General features: G+C 38.7%; 1 long non-coding RNA gene across 1 annotated transcript; it reads left to right on the top strand.

The window, feature by feature from the left end:
• Window positions 1-19036: 19036 nt before the first annotated feature.
• LOC141626267 (uncharacterized) lies at window positions 19037-20517 on the top strand. The gene is made up of 3 exons (XR_012535871.1): window positions 19037-19110; window positions 19757-19814; window positions 20390-20517. It is a non-coding gene; the product is annotated as an uncharacterized LOC141626267 (long non-coding RNA).
• The last annotated feature ends 2338 nt before the right edge of the window (window positions 20518-22855 follow it).

The raw sequence follows: 22855 nt of genomic DNA, 5'->3' as shown, positions 1-22855 counted from the left end.
CAATTAAAGAATTCTAATACCTCAATTACGGGGATTCGTTCGAAATCCCACTTACCTATAGACTCGAGGTATGCTCGCGTAAGGTCATTCATATGCCGGACAATAGTGCAGCATATTTGGAGATCAGAAAAGGCATCTCGTCTGGGCTCAATAAACTCCCAAAGTCTGGCTAAATAAGCACCAAAGATTTCATCCTCTTCCTGTGGAAAACTTAGAACATAAAACATGAGAACAGTCTCAAGGAACCGAAGTTCCCTGAGACTAAAGAAAGAAGGACTAAAATTAAAAACAACTAAAACTAGCGCTGCCTCCCCGGCAACGGCGCCAAAATTTGATGCCTGTCGTTGTGTGCACCAAAAAAAATATTTATAATTTCCAAACTACAACGAGCAAGCGGTAGTTAGGGTCGATCGGCAGGGAGGTAGGGAGATAATAGTTGTTATTAATTCCAGTCTAAGGGTAACAATTGTGGGGGTTTTGATATATATTAAATCTAAACCTAGAAATATAAACTAAATAGCAGATAAAAATAATAAAAGATGTAAATAATGATAAAAGGAATGCTAAGACGGTCGGTTCACTATAGCTATGATGGCACAATAATCCTAGGTAAGTCCGAAATATAGTAGCGTAGGATGGGTAAAACAAGTCCTCTCGGTCCAAGTTAACTAGTAGCTCCTTTCGGCCTATGCTACTAGTCCCTAGGTCTCACTAATACTAGCTCTCGCCCTGAAAAGTGATTCCTAAAGCCTAAATTACATTATCTCTCGATCTCAGCAATTTAGTCGTCTTAATTCATTAATTAATGCCCTTCCCTATCTCTCGATCTACGGGTTGGTCAAAACTAAGCATTTAACAAGTCTCTTCTCGGTCTCATTGTTAAATATTGCACTTAACGAATTATACGGTGCTAATCAGACACGAAATCAGTCGATCGACCAGCTACCCCAGTCGATCGACTAACCGGCTCAGTCGATCAACCAGTTAAGCCAGTCGATTGACATATTAGCGATAATAAAAACAGTAAAATTAACAACTAAAGCAAACGAATTCATAATTGAATTAACTAAATAATTAACTTATATAAAACGATAAATTAGCTTTGGGAAATCTAACTAGAAATTCAAACTATGGAAGAATAAAAGAAACGAAATTGAACGAAAGAACAGAGAATACCGTAAAGAGGAATTGCAGCGAAATGATCAAACCCTAATGCAAAAGAAAATTTTATTGACGGAAAATTTATCTAAACTAATGAATACTCGATTATATGATAGGAACAGAATTAAACTAAGCTAATGAATGAATACTAAATTGTATGATAGGAACTGAATGATAGATTTTGATGATCCTTCTTGATGAGAAAGAGTTACGTTATATAGGAAAACAACGTAACCTATTCCTAAACCTAATTACAATGTGGGCTTTGTCACGTCTTCTTTTAATTTGCGCGTCAGCTCGTGGTGTGGTCGATCGACCACTGAGGCCAGTCGATCGACTGACTCTTCATGAACAGTAACTTCTGTTAGTCGTGCTCTGGTCGATCGACCACGTAGGTCAGTCGATCGACCAAGGGCGCTGTACAGTAATGCATTCTGATGAATTCTGCAGCGTGCAACGATCTTAAAAGAGCTGCCATTTCTTCGTTACTTGGTCAAATCAGGCGTTCTACGCGGCGTTGGAAAGCTAAGAGAATAAGCTTTCACTTCCCACTGGAATCACTCGATTATCCGCTGTAGGACTCGAGATATTGCCATCTGAAGCATGCTGCAATATCGTGAAGTGCTTCTTTGCTTGTTAAACTCGTACGTACCCATGCTTTTGCTATCTTTAGGCCTTGAAACGCGCACCAAGCTCATTCCTCGAGTCAATACCTCATGTCAAATCCTATGCTAAACACTCGGGAATGGATTCGGCTCATTTTCCGCTGGATTCTTCACATTTCTGCAATTTTATACAAAAACACGAAAGTAGACGGAAATAGGGAAAATAGTAGCATAAACTACATAATTGAGCTCTGAAATGCGAGTAAAATAGGATGTAAAACATCATATAAATGACACGCATCATATAAATAGGATGTAAAATTTGATGCCTGTCGTTGTGTGCACCAAAAATAATATTTATAATTTCCAAACTACAACTAGCAAGCGGTAGTGAGGGTCGATCCGCAGGGAGGTAGGGAGATAATAGTTGTTATTAATTCGAGTCTAAGGGTAAAAATTGTGGGGGTTTTGATATGTATTAAATCTAAACCAAGAAATATAAACTAAATAGCAGATAAAAATAATAAAAGATGTAAATAATGATAAAAGGAATGCTAAGACGGTCGGTTCACTATAGCTATGATGGCACAATAATCCTAGGTAAGTCCTAAATACAGTAGCGTAGGATGGGTAAAACAAGTCATCTCTGTCCAAGTTAACTAGTAGCTCCTTTCGGCCTATGCTACTAGTCCCTAGGTCTCACTAATACTAGCTCTCGCCCTGAAAAGTGATTCCTAAAGCCTAACTTACATTATCTCTCGATCTCAGCAATTTAGTCGTCTTAATTCATTAAGTAATGCCCTTCCTTATCGCTCGATCTACGGGTTGGTCAAAACTAATCATTTAACAAGTCTCCTCTCGGTCTCATTGTTAAATATTGCACTTAACGAATTATACGGTGCTAATCAAACACGAAGTCAGTCGATCGACCAGCTACCCCAGTCGATCGACTAACCAGCTCAGTCGATCAACCAGCGAAGCCAGTCGATCGACCAAGCCCTAATGCGGGTTCACCTATTCTACTGCCATCTACGCCATAGATCCCCTACATCTTAGCACGAATGATTTAGCTAGACATATTAGCGATAATAAAAACAGTAAAATTAACAACTAAAGCAAACGAATTCATAATTGAATTAACTAAATAATTAACTTATATAAAACGATAGATTAGCTTTGGGAAATCTTACTAGCAATTCTAACTATGGAAGAATAAAAGAAACGAAATTGAACGGAAGAACAGAGAATACCGTAAAGAGGAATTGCAGCGAAATGATCAAACCCTAATGCAAAAGAAAACTTTATTGACGGAAAATTTATCTAAACTAATGAATACTTGATTATATGATAGGAACGGAATTAAACTAAGCTAATGAATGAATACTGAATTGTATGGTAGGAACTGAATGATAGAATTTAGATGATCCTTCTTGATGAGAAAGAGTTACGTTATATAGGAAAACAACGTAACCTATTCCTAAACCTAATTACAATGTGGGCTTTGTCACGTCTTCTTTTAATTTGCGCGTCAGCTCGTGGTGTGGTCTTATACTTATATTCACCTGTTATTGAGTGATTTGAGCGACCCGTGAGAGTCCAATTTGATAAGTCTCTATAGTCAACGGTTCAGCAGTTTTTAACGACTCTATAACTCGTTTGCATGATTCACATCTCTAATTGATTGTTGGTTATGCATTAAATCGGTTTAGGCTATTCAGTTGCATTTTGCTCTGAGATTGAACTCGTTCCTTTAGATCGAGTCTAGTTCTTGCTTGGGGACAAGCAAGGGTTTGGTTTGGGGAAGTTTGATGCGTGTCTTTTATATGATGTTTTACACCTCATTTTACACGCATTTCAGAGCTCATTTATGTAGTTTAAGGCTACTTTTTGCCCCATTTCGTCTACTTTCGTATTTTTATGTAATATTGCAGATTTAAGCCGAAAATGAGCCGAATCCGTTCCCGAGTGTTTAGCATAGGATTTGACATGGGGTATTGACTCGACGAATGAGCTTGGTGCGCGTTTTAAGACCTAAAGATAGCAAAAGCATGGGTGCATACGAGTTTAACAAGCAAAGAAGCACTTCACGATATTGCAGCCTGCTTCAGATGGCAATATCTCGCGTTCTAGAGCTGATAATCGTGTGATTCTAATTGGAGGTGAAAGCTTATCCTCTTAGCTTTCCAACACCGTATAGAACGCCTGATTTGACCAAGTAACGAAGAAATGGCAGCTCTTTTAAGATCGTTGCGCGCTGCAGAATTCGTCAGAATGCATTACTGTACAGCAACCATGGTCGATCGACTGATTCCCTTGGTCGATCGACCAGAGCGCGATAATCAGAAGCTACTGTACAGCAGAGATTGGTCGATTGACTGGTCCCAGTGGTCAATCGACCACCTTCGACTCTGACGCAAATTAATAACGAGAATTAGAAAGCCCAGTTGTAATTAGTTTTTAGGTTTTTGCGTGACATCTCTATAAACAGGACCTCGAACATCAGTTTTGGGAGGCATTCAGTTGGCATTAATCCCATCTATTGATTTGACTTTACCGTTTAGATCCAATTATAATTAGTTTAGTTTTCAATAAAGTTCTCCTTTTTGCAATCTGATTCTTCCTGCCTTTCTTTTTATTCGGTATTTTTGCTCTTTATTCCAGTATTATTTCAATTCATTCAGTAGTTAGGTTGTTAGTTTAGATCCCAACCCTTTAATTCAATTGTTGCAATTTATAATTCAAGTAGTTTAGTTATGCCTTCGCTATTCGTTTTTATCGCTTTATTAGTCGTAGTTAGAATTGATATGCGTAGCTAGAAACCCCGTGCTAAGATGTGAGGGGACCTGCGGCGAAGACGATGTAGATTAGTAGACCTGATGTCGGCCTTTGGTCGATCGGCTGGATTAGTCAGTCGATCGACTGGACCCGTTGGTCGATCGACTGGTTTAGCTGGTCGATCGACTGACGCGTGATAGATTAGCACCGATTCAATGTTTTAATTGCAATATTTGACAACGAGACCGAGAGGAGACTTGTTAATTACTTAGGAATTGACCGACCCAGAAGATCGAGAGATAGGGAAGGAAAATTGACTAAATTGAAACGATTAAATTTTACTAAGATCGAAAGATAGGTAAAGTTTAGGCATTAGGAATCACTTTTCAGGGCGAGAGCTAGTATTAGTGAGACCTAGGGACCAGTAGCATAGGCTGAGAATCGCTACTAGTTAAGTATGGACCGAGAGGACTTCTTATTTTCCTACCTATCGTGATTATTCAGACTTACTTAGGAACCCATCGTCGTAGCTGCAGTGAACCGACCGTCTTAGCATTCTTTTTATTATTGTATACTCCTGTTTTTATTACTTGCCTTTTATTTATGCATTTAGACTTAGATATAATCCACTCCAAAACCCCCCAGAAACTCATAGACTGAAATAAGAAAATTAGAACTCCCTACCTCCCTGTGGTTGACCCTGCTTACCGCTAACTTCTGTTAGTAGTAATTAGGTTTATAAATATTATTTTTGATACTCACATCGACGGGCATCAAATTTTGGCCCCGTTGCCGGGGAGGCAGCGCTAGTTCTAGTTGTTTTTAATTTTAGTCTTTCTTTCTTTAGTCTCAGGGAACTTCGGTTCCTTGGGACCGTTCTCATGTTTCATGTTCTAAGTTTTCCACAGGAAGAGGATGAAATCTTTGGTGCTTATTTAGCCAGACTTTGGGAGTTTATTGAGCCCAGACGAGATGCCTTTTCTGATCTCCAAATATGCTGCACTATTTTCCGGCATATGAATGACCTTACGCGAGCATACATCGAGTCTATAGGTAAGTGAGATTTCGAAGGAATCCTCGTAATTGAGGTATTAGAATTCTTTAATTGGTTTGCTACTGAATCTCTTAAACCTACTTTTTCTCTTCATGTTAACTTGAATGAGGGGGTGGGTGAGACCTTAGAAACCAATCTAGGAAATGCTGACGGAGACATAGAGGAAACCACTAGCGTGGTTGAGAATCCTTTTTATGAGGATAGTCAACAATCCCTTTATGATTCTTACACAGATAGTGAGGATGATTCTGAGGCTCTCTTTGAGAATCTCCATCTTGACGAGTCTAGCGATGCGGAGAGTGAGGAGGTAGATTTAGACAGTCTTGAGGTCAAATGGGATACTTATGATGATATAGATGATGAGCCTTTTTTAGGAGACCTTATTGACCCATTTGACTTTACTATCCCATGCATTTGGGATGATTATCCACCTTCTCCTTTAGATGACCAGACTTCTCCACCTCACAGTTCATACCCGTCTGAGCATCTTAATTCTACTCGCGTTATTTTTGAGTCAATTGCTCCTGAGCTCTCTAATTTTCCACCTGCGGATAATTTGAGCTTTTATATTCCGCCCTTAGCTGGAGGGCAGAACTATTTTGTGGATGATTTTAGGAGCTGCCATAGGAAATTTGTTAGGCTTAAATGTTTTTACATTTTGATTTCCTATGTTATTTCTATCTTATGGTGCTACTTACATTAGTTTTGTGTAGCACATGCGCAGCTATTTGACAGGTTACTGCGAGCTTTGAGCTGCTTTGATTGGGCTCAATTAGAGTAATTGGCTGAAGGAAAAGAGGTGGAGCGGGACCAGTCTGAAACAAGCGCTAGCCGGGAGGCAACCCGGATGTGTTTTGTTTTTGTTTTGAATAAAACTTCATAGTTGTTTAGAAATAAAAACTCTTAGTGTGTGTTTAGTTTAATTTCCGTCTTTAGACTGTTACAATTGGGTTTAGCGCAATTTTGGGCGCGTTTTTATGTACATTTACAGGTTATTAGACCAAGTAAACTCAATTCATTGAGTTAATTCGAAGAAATAAGCTGTTTCGTCAGATGGGTCAGTTGATCGACTGACCTAGCTGGTCGATCGACTGCCCTCAGCAGTACAATACCCTTTGATCATCGTAAACTGGTCGATCGACCAGGACCATCGGTCGACCGACCACTGTAGCTGCTGTACTTTATGGTAGCACTGCTGGCTACTAAAACCTCCTAGCTCACGCTGGTTTGGGGAGGTTTCCTTTTGCTGCGCTTAAAGTCTTGTGAGTTTTCGAGTTTAATTTCATGTCTTATTTAGTTATAATAACGCAAATTCCCGTTTCCCTTTTATTTCATTATATGATTTTGCACAATGGGGACATTGTGTGAGTTGGTTTGGGGAAGGGTTTTGCATTGCATTCATATGTTTTATTGCATTTCCGTTTCACGTTTATTGCACTTCGGTTTGCATTTGTTTTTTCATTTCCTATATACACAAAAATTCAAAAAAATTGAAAAATTTCAAAAATCCAAAAAAGCACGTTTATTTTAGCATATATGTTGAGTCGGAACGGTAGTATTTCAATGATAACATTGCATTTTCATCTGTTTATGCCTGAGCCTTGCTAATTGACATGTTATTAGTAGAATCTTATTGCATATCTACGAGTTTTCGTTAAATTTCTTGCTGAACTTTAAACTTGACTTAGAATTTTGGCAAATTACTTACATTTTCTGAGGTTTAGAGCTTATAAGTGGTGTCATCTGTGACCGGTTTATCTAGGATTGTGAGTAGTACTCCTTATGAGACATGTTACATCAATTTGCATAAATATTAACTTAATCTGCTTAATACCTGTATGCATTCGGTTTTTGGTTTGTTGACACATGTGGAAGAAGTTTCCTTTATTCGTTTTGCCCATAAGCTTCACATAGCCAAAAATAGCTTTTTGTCCCTTTAACTACATCCTATATTTAGCCTACCCTTGTCAAGCTAGTAGTTTATGTTCATGGGATTGTTACTTCGTTTTTGGTAGCTAATGCTCATTTTGAGATGATGTTGGGAAGCTGAAAAAGGAAAGAAAGAAAGAGAAAAACAGAATACGAAAAAAAAAAGAGATTCGAAAAAAAATTCAGTCTATCGACCGGCCACATTGGTCGATCGACTGTGGACTGCAGTAGTGAAAGAGAACTTTGAAAATCACATGCTACAATTGTTATGAGTTGGTGATTTACACTCCCATGTTGTATTTATATCATTTGGGGAGTTACATTTATTGGAGATTGTGAGTTTGGTGCTTGATAATTAGCACCGGTTTTATTGAAAATCTTGAGCAAGAAGTTGGATGTTGTCATATGGTTTTGTTTAGGTACTAGCTTGATAACCTATACCTCTACATTCCCATAATTGTTTTGCCTCTTCTTACCCATTTCCTCACATATCCATATTTACCTCGGCATGTGTCATGGTCATTTGTTTGGTTGGAATGCATATGTATGGTCGTAGAAATTATTTTCATGTTAGATTGCAGGCATGTTCTTATAGGTCGTAGTTAGGTGAGAGTCATTACAATATTACTTCTTTCTATCTTTTACATATACTCACCCGTATTCATTGAGTGATATGAGCGACCAGTGAGAGTCCAAAATGATAAGTCTATATAGTTGACGGTTCAGAAATTTTTAACGACTCTATAACTCGTTTGCATGATTCACATCTCTAATTGATTGTTGGTTATGCATTAAATCGGTTTATGCTATTCAATTGCATTTCGCTCTGAGATTGAACTCGTTCCATTAGGTTTTAGGATCGAGTCTAGTTCTTGCTTGGGGACAAGCAAGGGTTTGGTTTGGGAAGTTTGATGCGTGTCATTTATATGATGTTTTACACCCTATTTTACACGCATTTCAGAGCTCAATTATGTAGTTTATGCTACTATTTTCCCTATTTCCGTCTACTTTCGTGTTTTTGTATAAAATTGCAGAAATGTGAAGAATCCAGTGGAAAATGAGCCGAATCCATTCCCGAGTGTTTAGCATAGGATTTGACATGAGGTATTGACTCGAGGAATGAGCTTGGTGCGCGTTTCAAGGCCTAAAGATAACAAAAGCATGGGTGCGTACGAGTTTAACAAGCAAAGAAGCACTTCACGATATTGCAGCCTGCTTCAAATGGCAATATCTCGAGTTCTAAAGCAGATAATCGAGTGATTCTAATTGTTGGTGAAAGCTTATCCTCTTAGCTTTCGAACGCCGCATAGAACGCCTGATTTGACCAAGAAACGAATAAATGACAGCTGTTTTAAAATCGGTGCGCGTTGTAGGAATCGTCAGAATGCAATTCTGTACAGCACCGTTGGTCGATCGACTGACCTACATGGTCGATCGACCAGAGCACGACTAACAGAAGCTACTGTTCAGCGAGAGTCAGTCAATCGACTGGCCTCAGTGGTCGATCGACCATCCCACGAGCTGACGCGCAAATTAAAAGACGAGGAAGCCCATTATAATTAGGTTTAGGAATAAAGGTTTTACGTGACATTCCTATATAACGTAACTCCTTTCCTATTCATTATGATTCTCTGTGATTTGATATGTGCATATTCTATACACTTTATTTGCAGTTTTGGCACGTATTTCCATGCATAATTGTTAGCTTAAGGCTACTATTTCTCCCGAAACGGTTTACTTTGCAATATCTATGATTTATTGTAGGAATGAGTGAAAGTGGACTAAATCAAGCCTAAATCGTTCTTCGGAGGCAACTTCAGGGAAGCTTGAAAGAAGGGAGTTCGTACTCACTCACCTCGGGATGCGTGCATGGAGCTTAGAGGCTGATTGGAAGAGGAAAGGAGGTTATTGCACAGCTCAGCTGGTCGATCGACCAGCATCACCAGTCGATCGACCATGGAACTTCAGCTGATGCTACTGTACTTCACTCACCAGTCGATCGACCATGCCCCCTAGTCGATCGAGTAAGCCGCGCAGCTGATATTTACTTTTCGTGTTAGACTTTTAAAAGCCCAACTTGTAATTAACTTTTGGCATCGTTTATCAGTAGAACGCAGAATACTTTTAGGTTATGCTTTTCATTATTCAAGAACTCAGTTTTTAGATCTAGTAAGAAGGCAAGAAAGAGGGACGACGAATCCCGATTTCAATTACTTTGTTCATCATTTTAATTAGTAAGTTTTTATGCAGATTCTTTCTTCTTTAATTTCATGTTATTTTAATTCTTGTTATTACCAATTTAATTTCAGCGATTCAGTTCTTATCTTTTGTCATTAATTCAATCCAATCATGTCAAACTTGTTCTTTGCTATCAATTTTGCAATTTTTATAGTTTCAATTATGAATAGCTAATTTTATTGATTGGGAACGAGGTGAGCCATGACATAAATTAGGGTTATTTTGTTAGTATGAATTCTTTCATATCGATCTTATTACCACTTGATAAACCCGTCTTTCTAGGTTGAAAGATTAGTAGGTTAGGTTTTCTTTGGGTTTGGAATTTCCTTTGAGCGAAGGCTTCGAGAAATTCTTGGGAATTAGAAGACCGTAAGGTTATTGAGCATTGATCGAAGGACTTGCTCATGTGCCCCGAGACCGTTTTACAAGACCTCTATTACCTTTTTGACCCGACCTTAGCCATGGTGAACCGAAGTTCTTAATCTCTCTTTTATCTTATTTGCGAATTCTCTTATTTTGTCAATTAGTTTTAGAATCAAACAATTTCAAAATCCCCCACTTAATTGTTACTTTTATAGACTGGAAATAGCAAATAGAATTGACCTTGTCTCTCTGTGGTTCGACCCTTACTATCACTATCACTAGCTATAGTTTTAGTTTGGAATTATAAATTTATTTTTGATACAAAACGACGGTATCAAATTTTGGCGCCGTTGCCGGGGAGGCAATTGTTCTAATTTTTAGTTGTTTTATTTTAGTCTGTTTCTTAGTTTAAGGGACATTCGTTCCTTAAACTATTCTCATATTCTTTTTAAAGTTTCCTCTTATGCGCAGGTCACAGGGTGGTGAATTAGTACCTTTCAATCCTGATATTGAGAAGACCTTGCGTGAGTTGAGACGATCATCTAGGATATTGCCGACAGAGGAAGAGCTGAGTACTCTGTCTAGTTACTACGAGAACGAGCTATACGAGGAGGATCCACCTTCATCACCCATTTCCACTTCTTCAGCAGAGACAGTCACATCTCCAGAATTTCCAATCATGGCTGAAGAAGCGAGTATAGCGAGTCACACCGAGCCGACAGCTGCAAATCTATACAAGGGGTTCGAATTACCTGGAGCTGATAGGAAATTCGAACCGAAGCCTGCTTATATCAACTTGGTTGAGAGGAACCAATTCAGGGGAGCTGCAAATGAAGATGCAGCCAAGCATATGGAGATATTTATTGATTATTGCTGCTCTATACCCCCGCCGACTGGTGTGACCCAGGACAAGATAAAGGTGACCATGTTTATATTCTCACTCCGCGATGCTGCAAGGGAGTGGTAAAGAGATCTGGACCGAGCTGCTAATGGGATCACCGACTGGAATTCTTTGGCCTTGGCATTCTACAAGAAGTACTTTTCTGCCTCAAAGACGAATGCTATTAGAGCTCAAATCACGAGCTTTAAACAGGGGCCGGATGAGAACTTTCATGAGGCATGGGTCTGTTTCAAGAAGCTGGTGTGAACCATTCCGCATCATGGGTTTGAAAAGTGGAGCCTATGCAATCAGTTCTACAATGGGCTCTATGAAGATCAAAGGGCTATCCTGGATGCGACAGCTAATGGCAAATTCCAGGAGAATACAGGGGAGACTAAGGGGTGGAAGATCATTGATGACTTGGCCACCCACAAAGCTGAGTATGGGAATTCCCGGGGAAATCAAAGGAGAGCTGTTGAATCTCCTTCTGTAGCTGCATTAGAAGCTCTCACGGCGAGATTTGACAAGTACGAGTTGGGAGGAGCTTCCAAAGGAGGGATTTACCATGTAAACGCTGTTTCAGACGGTCCTTTCGTCTGTAAAAGATGTGGAGCTGAGGGACATGTTTCAGACAATTGTCCTAGTCCCTTTGAGTCCTGTGCTGCCTTTCAATATTATAGGCAGACAAATACTTACTATGAGCCGAATGTCCACCCCAACTTGAGGTGGAGTAGCCAAAATATTTTGAATCTGGCTCAACCTCCACAGCAGCAGCAGCAGAACTATGTGCCCCCTCATAAGCAACAACATTTCCAAAAGCCTCCGTATGTCCCACAGCAGTAGCAACAAACCCAAGGTTCTGATTTCAATGAGTTAAAGAATTTGTTGTTGAAGGGATCCCAGGCTAGAGAGGCCGGGATGAAGATGTTGGAGAGCCAAATTGCCCAATTGGCTAGCAGAAGCACAACTCGAGCTCCGGGACACTTACCGAATCAGACGGAGCAAAAAGAGACCCTTAATGCTATCACTTTGAGGAGTGGATCTGCCCTTGAAGGGCCTGCTATGATAGAGGATGCCCCTGAAAAAGATGAGGCGGAACCGAGTCAGAAGAAAGCTGGAACGAACAAAAGCAAGAAAAAGACGATCAGCAGGTATGTCAGTCGATCGACTGACATACCCGGTTGATCGACTGAAGTGCGACAAACAGTAGCTTCTGGTCCTGTTGAAGTCAGTCAATCGACTGAGATTGCTGCTGAAGGTGATTCTTTTCGTCCTCCAATGCCCGACAACCTGAGGGATCACTTGTTTCGGGGTACTGTTGCCCCGAAAATATTGAGGACATACCCGAATGCTGATGGGTCCGTTCCGGTTCCGAAGTACGACCCTTTGTCAATTAATGGTTCACATTTGAGACGGTCTGAAGAGGGGTCGAGCTACAACAAGGAGAAGGTTGTGGACTTCCAGCCAAAGTGCACCGATGCCGGCATGAGAGATCTAGAGGAGAGGGCTAAGTTGCTACTTTCAGTCCCCTATCCGGAGAGATTGATGCCGACAAAGGAACAGGTATCTTTTAATAAGTTTGAAAAGGTTATTCGTAGTTTAAATGTGCAAGTTTCTTTCCTCGAATTAATCAATCAAGTGCCTGCTTACACAAAATTCATGAAACAACTCTTGTCTAAAAAGAAGTCACTTGAAACTGTGCATACTGTCACACTAACTGAGGAGACATGCTCCTATTTGACCCATACTGCACCCCTTAAGCTAGAAGACCCGGGTTGTAATACTCCGTATTTTATATTACTATTTAAGTCGAGTAATTGTTTAGTCGATAATTACGTTAAGTTATTTTACTTGACTCGCGTTGTATCGTAAGATCGAGTTGTTTCGTAAGTTAATTGAGACGGGTTTACATGGAATTCGAGATGTGAGCTAACCCATTTACCCTCGACCCATTGGAGTTTACCCAATAACATGTTTAACCCAACAACCAACATCATGTTTTAACCTAATTCTTAATCTAATTTTTACCCTAACACTACACAACCCTCATCTCACCTGCCTCCCTCTTTTCGACGCACACCAACACACACACACACACGATCCTTTCATTTGATTGAAGATTGATCATCGATTCCAACCTAATTCGATTCCCTGTTTGTAAGTCGATTTCATTCCATTGTTTATACTGTTTTAAAGTCGTCTTTTTCGAAAAGTTTGAAAAGAGAGTCCTGTTTATTTGATGTCTAGTTTATGCATATAAAATCTCATAGTCAAATTCTTTGTGGTTTGTCCTAGGTGATTTATTTATGAACATGTCGCTGAAAAGTCCGCGAATCTGATTTGGTTGTGGAAAATGATTTGAAACCTTAATTTTTATGTCGATTCAGTTATGAGGCTTTTTCATACATAATCTTTGTATAGTCTAGATGATAATAGGATTTGGAATTTCTGAAAAATAATGTTTTAAACTCGTTTTATGAATCAATACTTTTTATGCGACGGTTTCTGTCAGTTTTTGGAAATCAGTCTGGAAACCCTTGATAAGTATGGAATTTGGGAAACACACGTTAGATATAAATTGTAGCTAAGACTCATGGGGTTCCGATTCAATTGGCCTTGTATCAATTTGATTTTTCGGGAATTAGTTATGTATTTTATTCCGAGTCTGTCATGTGCTGGAAAATCAGGAAAAAAACGTGTTTGTTCTTTAAGTTGATATTCCTATTAAGTTATGATGAGCCTAGGTTATGTGCATGATTATTTGATTGAGTAGGTGGTAATTATATATAATTATGTTATGTAGGTGATGGATATGTGAAGGTTCATAATTGATTGCTTGTGTGAGCTTGGATTGCGAAAAGGTAGGGAAATACACTTGACTTCTTATCGTGTTGTTGAATTGTGTTGACTTGTTTGTGTTTCATATGACCAAATTGTGAACGTGACTTGATTCGTGGTTGTTGATTACGCTATGATATGGTTGATCAACTGTTCATGTTGAGTGTGTTATCACAACATTTGGTAGCTGGCATGATTTCATTCATTAATATACATATTGTATTGCATTGTTTACTGTTGAGCATTCATGTGCATTGGATATGGAGGATGTTGAGGTGTTGTGGTGTGGTGATGATGATGTTGTGATTAGGCCCAGGGCGGGTTCTGCAGACTTGCCCTGGTGTCCTCAACAAGTTCTGTGGCGAGATCGGCTACGGTCGATATATATAGTCTACCGGGGATCGGTATGGCTGGGTTGTCCGGGTTATGAGTTATGAGATATGAGTTATGAGTTATGAAATATGAGTTGAGATGGAGATGGAGGTGACGGAGGAGCATGCATATCATATTTTTGTTGTTTCATTGTTTTCCCTACTCAACCTCGTGGTTGACCCCGTGTATTCGTGAACACCGTGATGAACCTTTTAATGGGGAGCGGACTTGACGGGTTTAAGAGATAGAACGGGAGCTTGATGGGCGTGAGACACTGGATCGGAAGACTTAGTAGCTAGATCATCATTTAGAAGACTATCACTTTTATTTATGTTAGTTCTTTGTATTTTGACGTTAAAGAGGTTTTGTAATAATTAAGTTAAAAATAATTATATAAATTGCCTTGGAGTTTAATTGTTATTCACTACCTCGAAAAACCGGGATGGTAACAGTCCGGTTTATTAGGGAATGTCTTGCTAAAGGCTCCTTCATAAACCGGGGTGTTACAAAGTGGTATCAGAGCGAACGATCCTCAGGCCTAAACCAATGAACCCAATGAACGTAGGATGTGTCTAAATAAAATGAACCCCGGGAATAAATCGTTAGGAGCTCACGGTGCGGTTAAGAAGGCGCCCTTAATGCGTGCTCTTTTGCCCTCTCGATTTTGAACCGTAACCCGAGATAATTTGAGTGAATGGGGTAGTTAGAAGGAAAACCTTGGATATAATCGAGTTGATGTATACCTTGAGACCCATATATTCTAACCAGTCTGCAGGATAACGTTACGGTAAGTATTTTGTATGAATGATGACGTGATCATATGATGTTGTGGAGATGAGAAATAAATTTTCATGTTCAGGTTGATAATCAATGAAGTGTTGGATTGTGGTAATCGCGAGCGTGAAAATAATTGCGACTTGATGATATTTATCTGGATGGATGTTGAATGATGTGTTGATAGTACTATTATGTCTAGTGATATGCGGTTATGTGATCCCGAAGCCATGTTAGTATAGTATTGTGATAGTAATCAGAAACACTATTGAATTGCATGTTTCTAGTCATAGCAATCGTGATTTAGATGTAAGGAGTAGATCGAGATGCGAAGGGATTCTATGGGGGAGATGTTACGAAGGTACACAAGTGAGATTTAAGTTAGGATGGGTTAGTATCGATAGTGTGGTTGTAAGAGCTTGGAACATAGTAAATGAGTGACCTAGCGCTGAAACACGTTTGTTTGATTTTACTCTCGAATTGATCTTACTGCCATTTCTTTTCTGTTTATTGCCTATGGATGACAATTTTATGAGAGATAGCCTCGTGAGTTAGTGTTCATTTGGCGTTGGTTTCATGCTTGTAGGATATACGGATTAGGAGTAATAAATATTTTAGTGGGTTGTGGTCAGGAAGTTCCTGTGCAGTGATGTTTTGACCAACGATTTTGTAAAAATCCTCATTTAAATTGTATTAATAATTTTTGCATAATTCCAACTCCATCGATCAGAAGATTCGTATATATTTTCAAATTGATAAGCCCCGAAAATTCTTGATATATCTATATTAAATGGTCAGTTTTGCAAACTGACCCAAGTTTCGGCCAATTGCTTGTCACATACTTGTTTGGACCAACTGAGTTGTAAAATCCTTTAAAAATTGAATTCTTGTGCTTTAGACCTAATTCTTTTTCCCCTGTGCTTTTAACTCTCCGTATGTTATAAAAGTAATATGAATCAAATTCTAATCGAACGGTTATTTGTTCGTGGTCTTTGGAAGTTACAACGTGAATCGTGACTTGTAAAATGTGCGTTCTATGTTGAGTTCTCATACAATTGTTTGGTTATTTCATGAGCCTTATTAATGTGACCTCATAATGTTTTTATATGATGATAGTAGCACGCATGTTCAGTAGTTATGTATCTTAACAAGTGATAAATTAAAGTTTAGTTGATAACATTGTTGGCATGATAGTATGAGTGAAATTGAATAGCTTAAATTGATTCTTAATCGAGGGTGAAATATTTTATACGAGTCCAGTTGTTTGCATATTTTATATATGTTTGGCGTGTTGTAATATCTCTGGTGTGTTCATCATATGTGTATAGTGGTCGGATATACATAAATATAAAACTATATTATCATATCTTGGTAAAATTGGTGGCGTTAAATGTTAACTTGATTGTTCTAATACACTCGCATGAATATTTATAGTAATTATGTTTAAATGTTTACACATGGATGGTAGTAATGAGTATGTCTAAATGTTCACACATGTAGAATGTCATCTGAGTTCTAATGTCTTTCATGTGAGTTGTGTGCCTATAGTTATACTTATTACCTTCATCGCATTAAATTATTTCAGTTGAACCTAGACCTATGATATGATAATAAAATAGTGTTGTTGTTCCTTATTGGATATGTTCATAGTTGTATTGTCATGAAATGCTAAGGTGATTATTTTGACGGAAATTTTTTTTTCTTATGTCAGCTATGTTGACCAATTATAATGAGATAACCCTTTGATGATTCACATGTTATGCGTATGTTTAAATGATAGTCGTTATAGTTATGTTTAATTGAGCCGCGAGTTGCCTATTTGTTCAAACCGTGCAAACCAGAGAACTTGTTCACCTTGCTAATCTTTTGTCATATATAATGTTTTACAAGTTATATGATGGTATATGTACATGTTTAAGTTATTTATGCGATATCTTTCGTTTTGCTGAAAATGAATTATACTGAGTTGCTGGACACAACTGAATGATATGGTTGCTAAAATGTTAAACACATGGGCGATATGGAAGTAGTGTAGTGTTGTAATGGATCATATGTTGTAATTTTTATTGGGAAATATGTTTCTAGAATTTATATCATACAAACTGACTAACGCATGTTGCGTGTCTGATGGGTCAAATGGTTTTGATTATGTGTTATGTTTTCTATGGTTTCAAAGTGTTTAAGTAGTGCATATGCACCGCATGTTCTAATACTCCTGGTGATTGTTTAGTAGTAGGGCAGAATGAATGCGCATATGGTTCAATTGTTCTGAATTAGTAATAGTTTTGACTTGGGAAAGGAATTTGGTGGGGTCAATGTTAGATTGTATGCTGATATACGTGTATCCTCGTGGTTGATCTTTCTAAGGTTGTTGTTCTCTGGTAGATAATGCGAACTGTGATAATCTTGAGTTGGCCAAAACCCTGGTATTACAACAAATACTCAAAAACTTGTTATATAACTTTCGCACACTTAAACCTCGTGAATGATCCTCTACCTTAACACCCTTCTACGGTAGCATCCTTGTGTCTTAATTTCTTTAACTTCCCACTTTGTAGGATGGATCCCTATAATGTACACCCGCGAGACTGTTACATGTCACTTGATGCTGACTTTAATGAGCATTGTGAGAAACTTTGTCTTTGCCATGGACAAGTATGGCCATAATGGACACCCCGAGTACTTAACTAATACTCGATTAAGAGCGTATACCCTTATCGATACTATCCCGACTCGGCATACTAAAGGACAAAGAAACACTTCTATATGAGAGAGTTGTCCACCCATTGCATGAGGTTATGCCGTGACCCCACCATTCGCGGCGGGGCCGATTACCCGCCCGAGCATACCTTTGACTTTATATCAGGCGACCTGAGATACGAATTTTATGCTAATGTACCTGATGCCGAAAGTACGACTGAACCACCCAAACCAGACCTTGGGGAAGAGGTGAACCAGGAAGGGAATGACATAGAAGTCACCAGAATCAGAGTAAGCGCGACCTAAGGACTATTAGGTTAGAGCTAGTAACACCATGAGCGGCCTGTTATGAAACCGTGCAAACCTTTGGCTCCGTCCTTGCTGTTCTTTTAGTTTGATGTTGTGTTTTTAAGTTAAGCATGAGCTAAGTAATAAGTGTTACTTGTTGACAATCAGTTAATTCCATAATAAAACCTTGTTTTCGACTTTAATGTTAATGTACAGTCTCTTATCATGTGTTCTTTTTTGTTATATGTTGTTGACAGTGATTTTGTTGCATACGTATATGAAAGTTAAAAAGAGGTTACGAGGACGTAACCATGTTTTTAGTTGGGTAGGATTATAAAATCTTAATGTTATGTTGCACTTGTTTATAGATTGTGGTTTGATTAAGTTGATGTTTCGTTGTGTGGTACCCATGCAAATGAGTTCTCTATGTTGTGTTCTTACTTCTGTTAGTTGGTTGATGTGTAAGAGAAGCGTGTAGTTAAACTACTGGTATGGTGCTCTAATAGGTTGAGGTGAACAACGGTAGTAGGATGATGGAATGATTCGTGGTGATATGTTTGCATGAAGTAAGTTCCGGGACGTAACTTTCTTTTTAGGAGGGTAGAATGTAACATTTTGTTTTAACATTTTGTTTTATGGACCTAAGTTCATGAGTTCTTATACTGGGGAATCTGTTTTGGTATCCACGGTGATGTTGGAGGTGTGATAGATGAGCGAACTTGGACGAAGTTCATTTTAAGGGGAAGACCGTAATACTCCGTATTTTATATTACTATTTAAGTCGAGTAATTGTTTAGTCGATAATTACGTTAAGTTATTTTACTTGACTCGCGTTGTATCGTAAGATCGAGTTGTTTCGTAAGTTAATTGAGACGGGTTTACATGGAATTCGAGATGTGAGCTAACCCATTTACCCTCGACCCATTGGAGTTTACCCAATAACATGTTTAACCCAACAACCAACATCATGTTTTAACCTAATTCTTAATCTAATTTTTACCCTAACACTACACAACCCTCATCTCACCTGCCTCCCTCTTTTCGACGCACACCAACACACACACACACACACACGATCCTTTCATTTGATTGAAGATTGATCATCGATTCCAACCTAATTCGATTCCCTGTTTGTAAGTCGATTTCATTCCATTGTTTATACTGTTTTAAAGTCGTCTTTTTCGAAAAGTTTGAAAAGAGAGTCCTGTTTATTTGATGTCTAGTTTATGCATATAAAATCTCATAGTCAAATTCTTTGTGGTTTGTCCTAGGTGATTTATTTATGAACATGTCGCTGAAAAGTCCGCGAATCTGATTTGGTTGTGGAAAATGATTTGAAACCTTAATTTTTATGTCGATTCAGTTATGAGGCTTTTTCATACATAATCTTTGTATAGTCTAGATGATAATAGGATTTGGAATTTCTGAAAAATAATGTTTTAAACTCGTTTTATGAATCAATACTTTTTATGCGACGGTTTCTGTCAGTTTTTGGAAATCAGTCTGGAAACCCTTGATAAGTATGGAATTTGGGAAAAACACGTTAGATATAAATTGTAGCTAAGACTCATGGGGTTCCGATTCAATTGGCCTTGTATCAATTTGATTTTTCTGGAATTAGTTATGTATTTTATTCCGAGTCTGTCATGTGCTGGAAAATCAGGAAAAAAACGTGTTTGTTCTTTAAGTTGATATTCCTATTAAGTTATGATGAGCCTAGGTTATGTGCATGATTATTTGATTGAGTAGGTGGTAATTATATATAATTATGTTATGTAGGTGATGGATATGTGAAGGTTCATAATTGATTGCTTGTGTGAGCTTGGATTGCGAAAAGGTAGGGAAATACACTTGACTTCTTATCGTGTTGTTGAATTGTGTTGACTTGTTTGTGTTTCATATGACCAAATTGTGAACGTGACTTGATTCGTGGTTGTTGATTACGCTATGATATGGTTGATCAACTGTTCATGTTGAGTGTGTTATCACAACATTTGGTAGTTGGCATGATTTCATTCATTAATATACATATTGTATTGCATTGTTTACTGTTGAGCATTCATGTGCATTGGATATGGAGGATGTTGAGGTGTTGTGGTGTGGTGATGATGATGTTGTGATTAGGCCCAGGCGGGTTCTGCAGACTTGCCCTGGTGTCCTCACCAAGCGAAATGGCAGATCGGCTACGGTCGATATATATAGTCTACATGGGATCGGTATGGTCAGGGTTGTCCGGTTATGAGTTATGAGATATGAGTTATGAGTTATGAAATATGAGTTGAGATGGAGATGGAGGTGACGGAGGAGCATGCATATCATATTTTTTGTTGTTTCATTGTTTTCCCTACTCAACCTCGTGGTTGACCCTGTGTATTCGTGAACACCTGTGATGAACCTTTTAATGGGGAGCAGACTTGACAGGTTTAAGAGATAGAACGGGAGCTTGATGGGCGTGAGACACTGGATCGGAAGACTTAGTAGCTAGATCATCATTTAGAAGACTATCACTTTTATTTATGTTAGTTCTTTGTATTTTGACGTTAAAGAGGTTTTGTAATAATTAAGTTAAAAATAATTATATAAATTGCCTTGGAGTTTAATTGTTATTCACTACCTCGAAAAACCGGGATGGTAACAGTCCGGTTTATTAGGGAATGTCTTGCTAAAGGCTCCTTCATAAACCGGGGTGTTACACGGGTAGTTTTTCTGTCCCATGTAATATTGGCATCTTTCCTATAGAGAAAGCCTTATGTGACCTAGGAGCCAGTATTAGTGTAATGCCCTTAAGTCTTGCTAGGAAGCTCAAATTGACTAGGTTTACGGTGACCAACATGACAGTACAGATAGCTGATCGCTCTGCGGTCCAGCCAATAGAAGTTTTTCTTCCCTGTTGACTTCGTGGTGTTAGATATGCCCGAAGATGCCCACATCCCTATCATTTTGGGTAGACCATTCCTGCACACTGCTGGTGCAGTTATTGATGTAGGTTCGGGAACTTTGACCTTTAAGGTAGGCAAGGATTCCATTGTCTTTGCCCATACAGCTAGGAAGAAAGACCCCATGTGGCCTGTCACTTGCAATACGGTTTCTGAAAAGAAATCTTATTTTATACTTCCTGATATGCCTGTCTCTATTCCTACTCCTGTTGTGACACCTCTGCCCCAGATTGGGAGCAAAGTGGAGGAAGATTCTACTGTTTTAGATATTGCAGGAGCTGGTTTGGGGAAGGAAGAGCCACATGTTGCTCTAGCTGTGAAGGAGCCAATTCTTCAAAGAGGTGGTCTAGGATGCCTTAGCTATGGCACTGATGAGGAGTCCGAAGATGAGACAGTTAAAGAAACGGAGTCTGATCTGGATTCCGACGAGTCAGAGGAGGTCATTGAGTGGGAAGATGTCCGACATGTTGATCCGTTGAGCTTGTCGGATGATGAGGTTGAGAAGAGTGCCGCTGAGAAGATGAGCACTGTTGAGGCTACCTCTTGTAGCCGGGCCGATCAAGTGGGCCATTCCATGGCCGTTCTTGATCAACTATTAGTTGATTGAGACTTCTTCTAAACATTTACATTTTATTTGCTTTCGTTGAACCTTTTTATTTATTGCTTTTGTGTGCGCGAGACTTCGCAATTTATTTCGTTTGCTTAGGATTTTAATCACTTTAGATGGTTACTTTGGGTTTTGCGCAATTTTGGGCGCGTATTATTGTGCATTTGCAGATTTTTAGACCTTATTAGCTCATGTTCTATAGCTAATTGAGAAATCAGAAAGTTACAGCAGTATTTCCAGTCGATCGACTGACCCTTAAGGTTGATCGACTGAGCTGCACAGTTCCAGGAGTTTCTGTTCCTGTTCACTTGGTCGATCGACTGGGTGAGATGGTCGATCGACCGTTGCCTGCTGCTGTACCTATTAACGACCTTTCCCTTGCTGTGTTTGGTCGTTTTGCGGAATTGAGGGAGTCTTTCCTTCTCTTTATTTTCCGACATAATTCTATTTTCTTCAATTTCTTCATCTTATGCACATTGTACCGCTTCAAAAATTATTTTCTCGGACTTTTGCGTGGTTCTTTTGTCTTTTCAGGTACTTTTTGGTAGCACTGCTAGCTACTGAAACCTCCTAGCTTACGCTGGTTTGGGGAGGTTTCCTTTTGATGCGCTTAAAGTCTTGTGAGTTCCAAGTCCTTACTTCATATCTTGTTTACTTAATTTTATCGCAAATTCCCATTTCTCTTTTCTTTCATTACATGATTTTGCACAATGGGGACATTGTGCGATTTGGTTTGGGGAAGGGTTTTGCGTCGCATATCATTTGCTTGCATTCACGTTTACATTTCATTTTGCATTTGTTTGTTTCATTTCTCATATATATAAAAATTTAAAAATTGAAAAATTTCAAAAAATTGCACGTTTATTTTAGCATATAGGTCGAGTCGGAACGGTAGTATTTCATTGTTGACATTGCATTTGCATCTGTTTTTTGCCTAAACCTTGCTAATTGACATGTTATTAGTAGAATCATAAATGCATATCTACGAGTTTTTGTTAACTTGTTTGCTGGACCTTAGACTTGACTTTGATTTTTGGCAAACTACTTATATTTATGAGTTTTAGAGCCTATAACTGGTGTCATCTGTGACCAGTTTATCTAGGATTGTGAGTATTTACTCCTTATGAGACATGTTATATTATTATGCACAAATATGAACTTAATCTGCTTAATACCTGTATGCATTTGGTTCGTGGTTAGTTGACACATGTGGAAGAGGTCTACTTCTATCATTTTTACCAATAAGCTCCACACTGCCAAAAACAGCCTTTTTGTCCCATTACTACATCCTACACTTAGCCTGCCTTTGTCAAGCTAGTGGTTTAGTTTTTGAGA

Source organism: Silene latifolia, chromosome Y, assembly GCF_048544455.1.
Source record: "Silene latifolia isolate original U9 population chromosome Y, ASM4854445v1, whole genome shotgun sequence".
Taxonomy (NCBI): Eukaryota; Viridiplantae; Streptophyta; class Magnoliopsida; order Caryophyllales; family Caryophyllaceae; genus Silene; species Silene latifolia.
The sequence above is the reverse complement of the archived record's forward strand: the minus strand, read 5'-3'. Positions and strand labels throughout refer to the sequence as shown.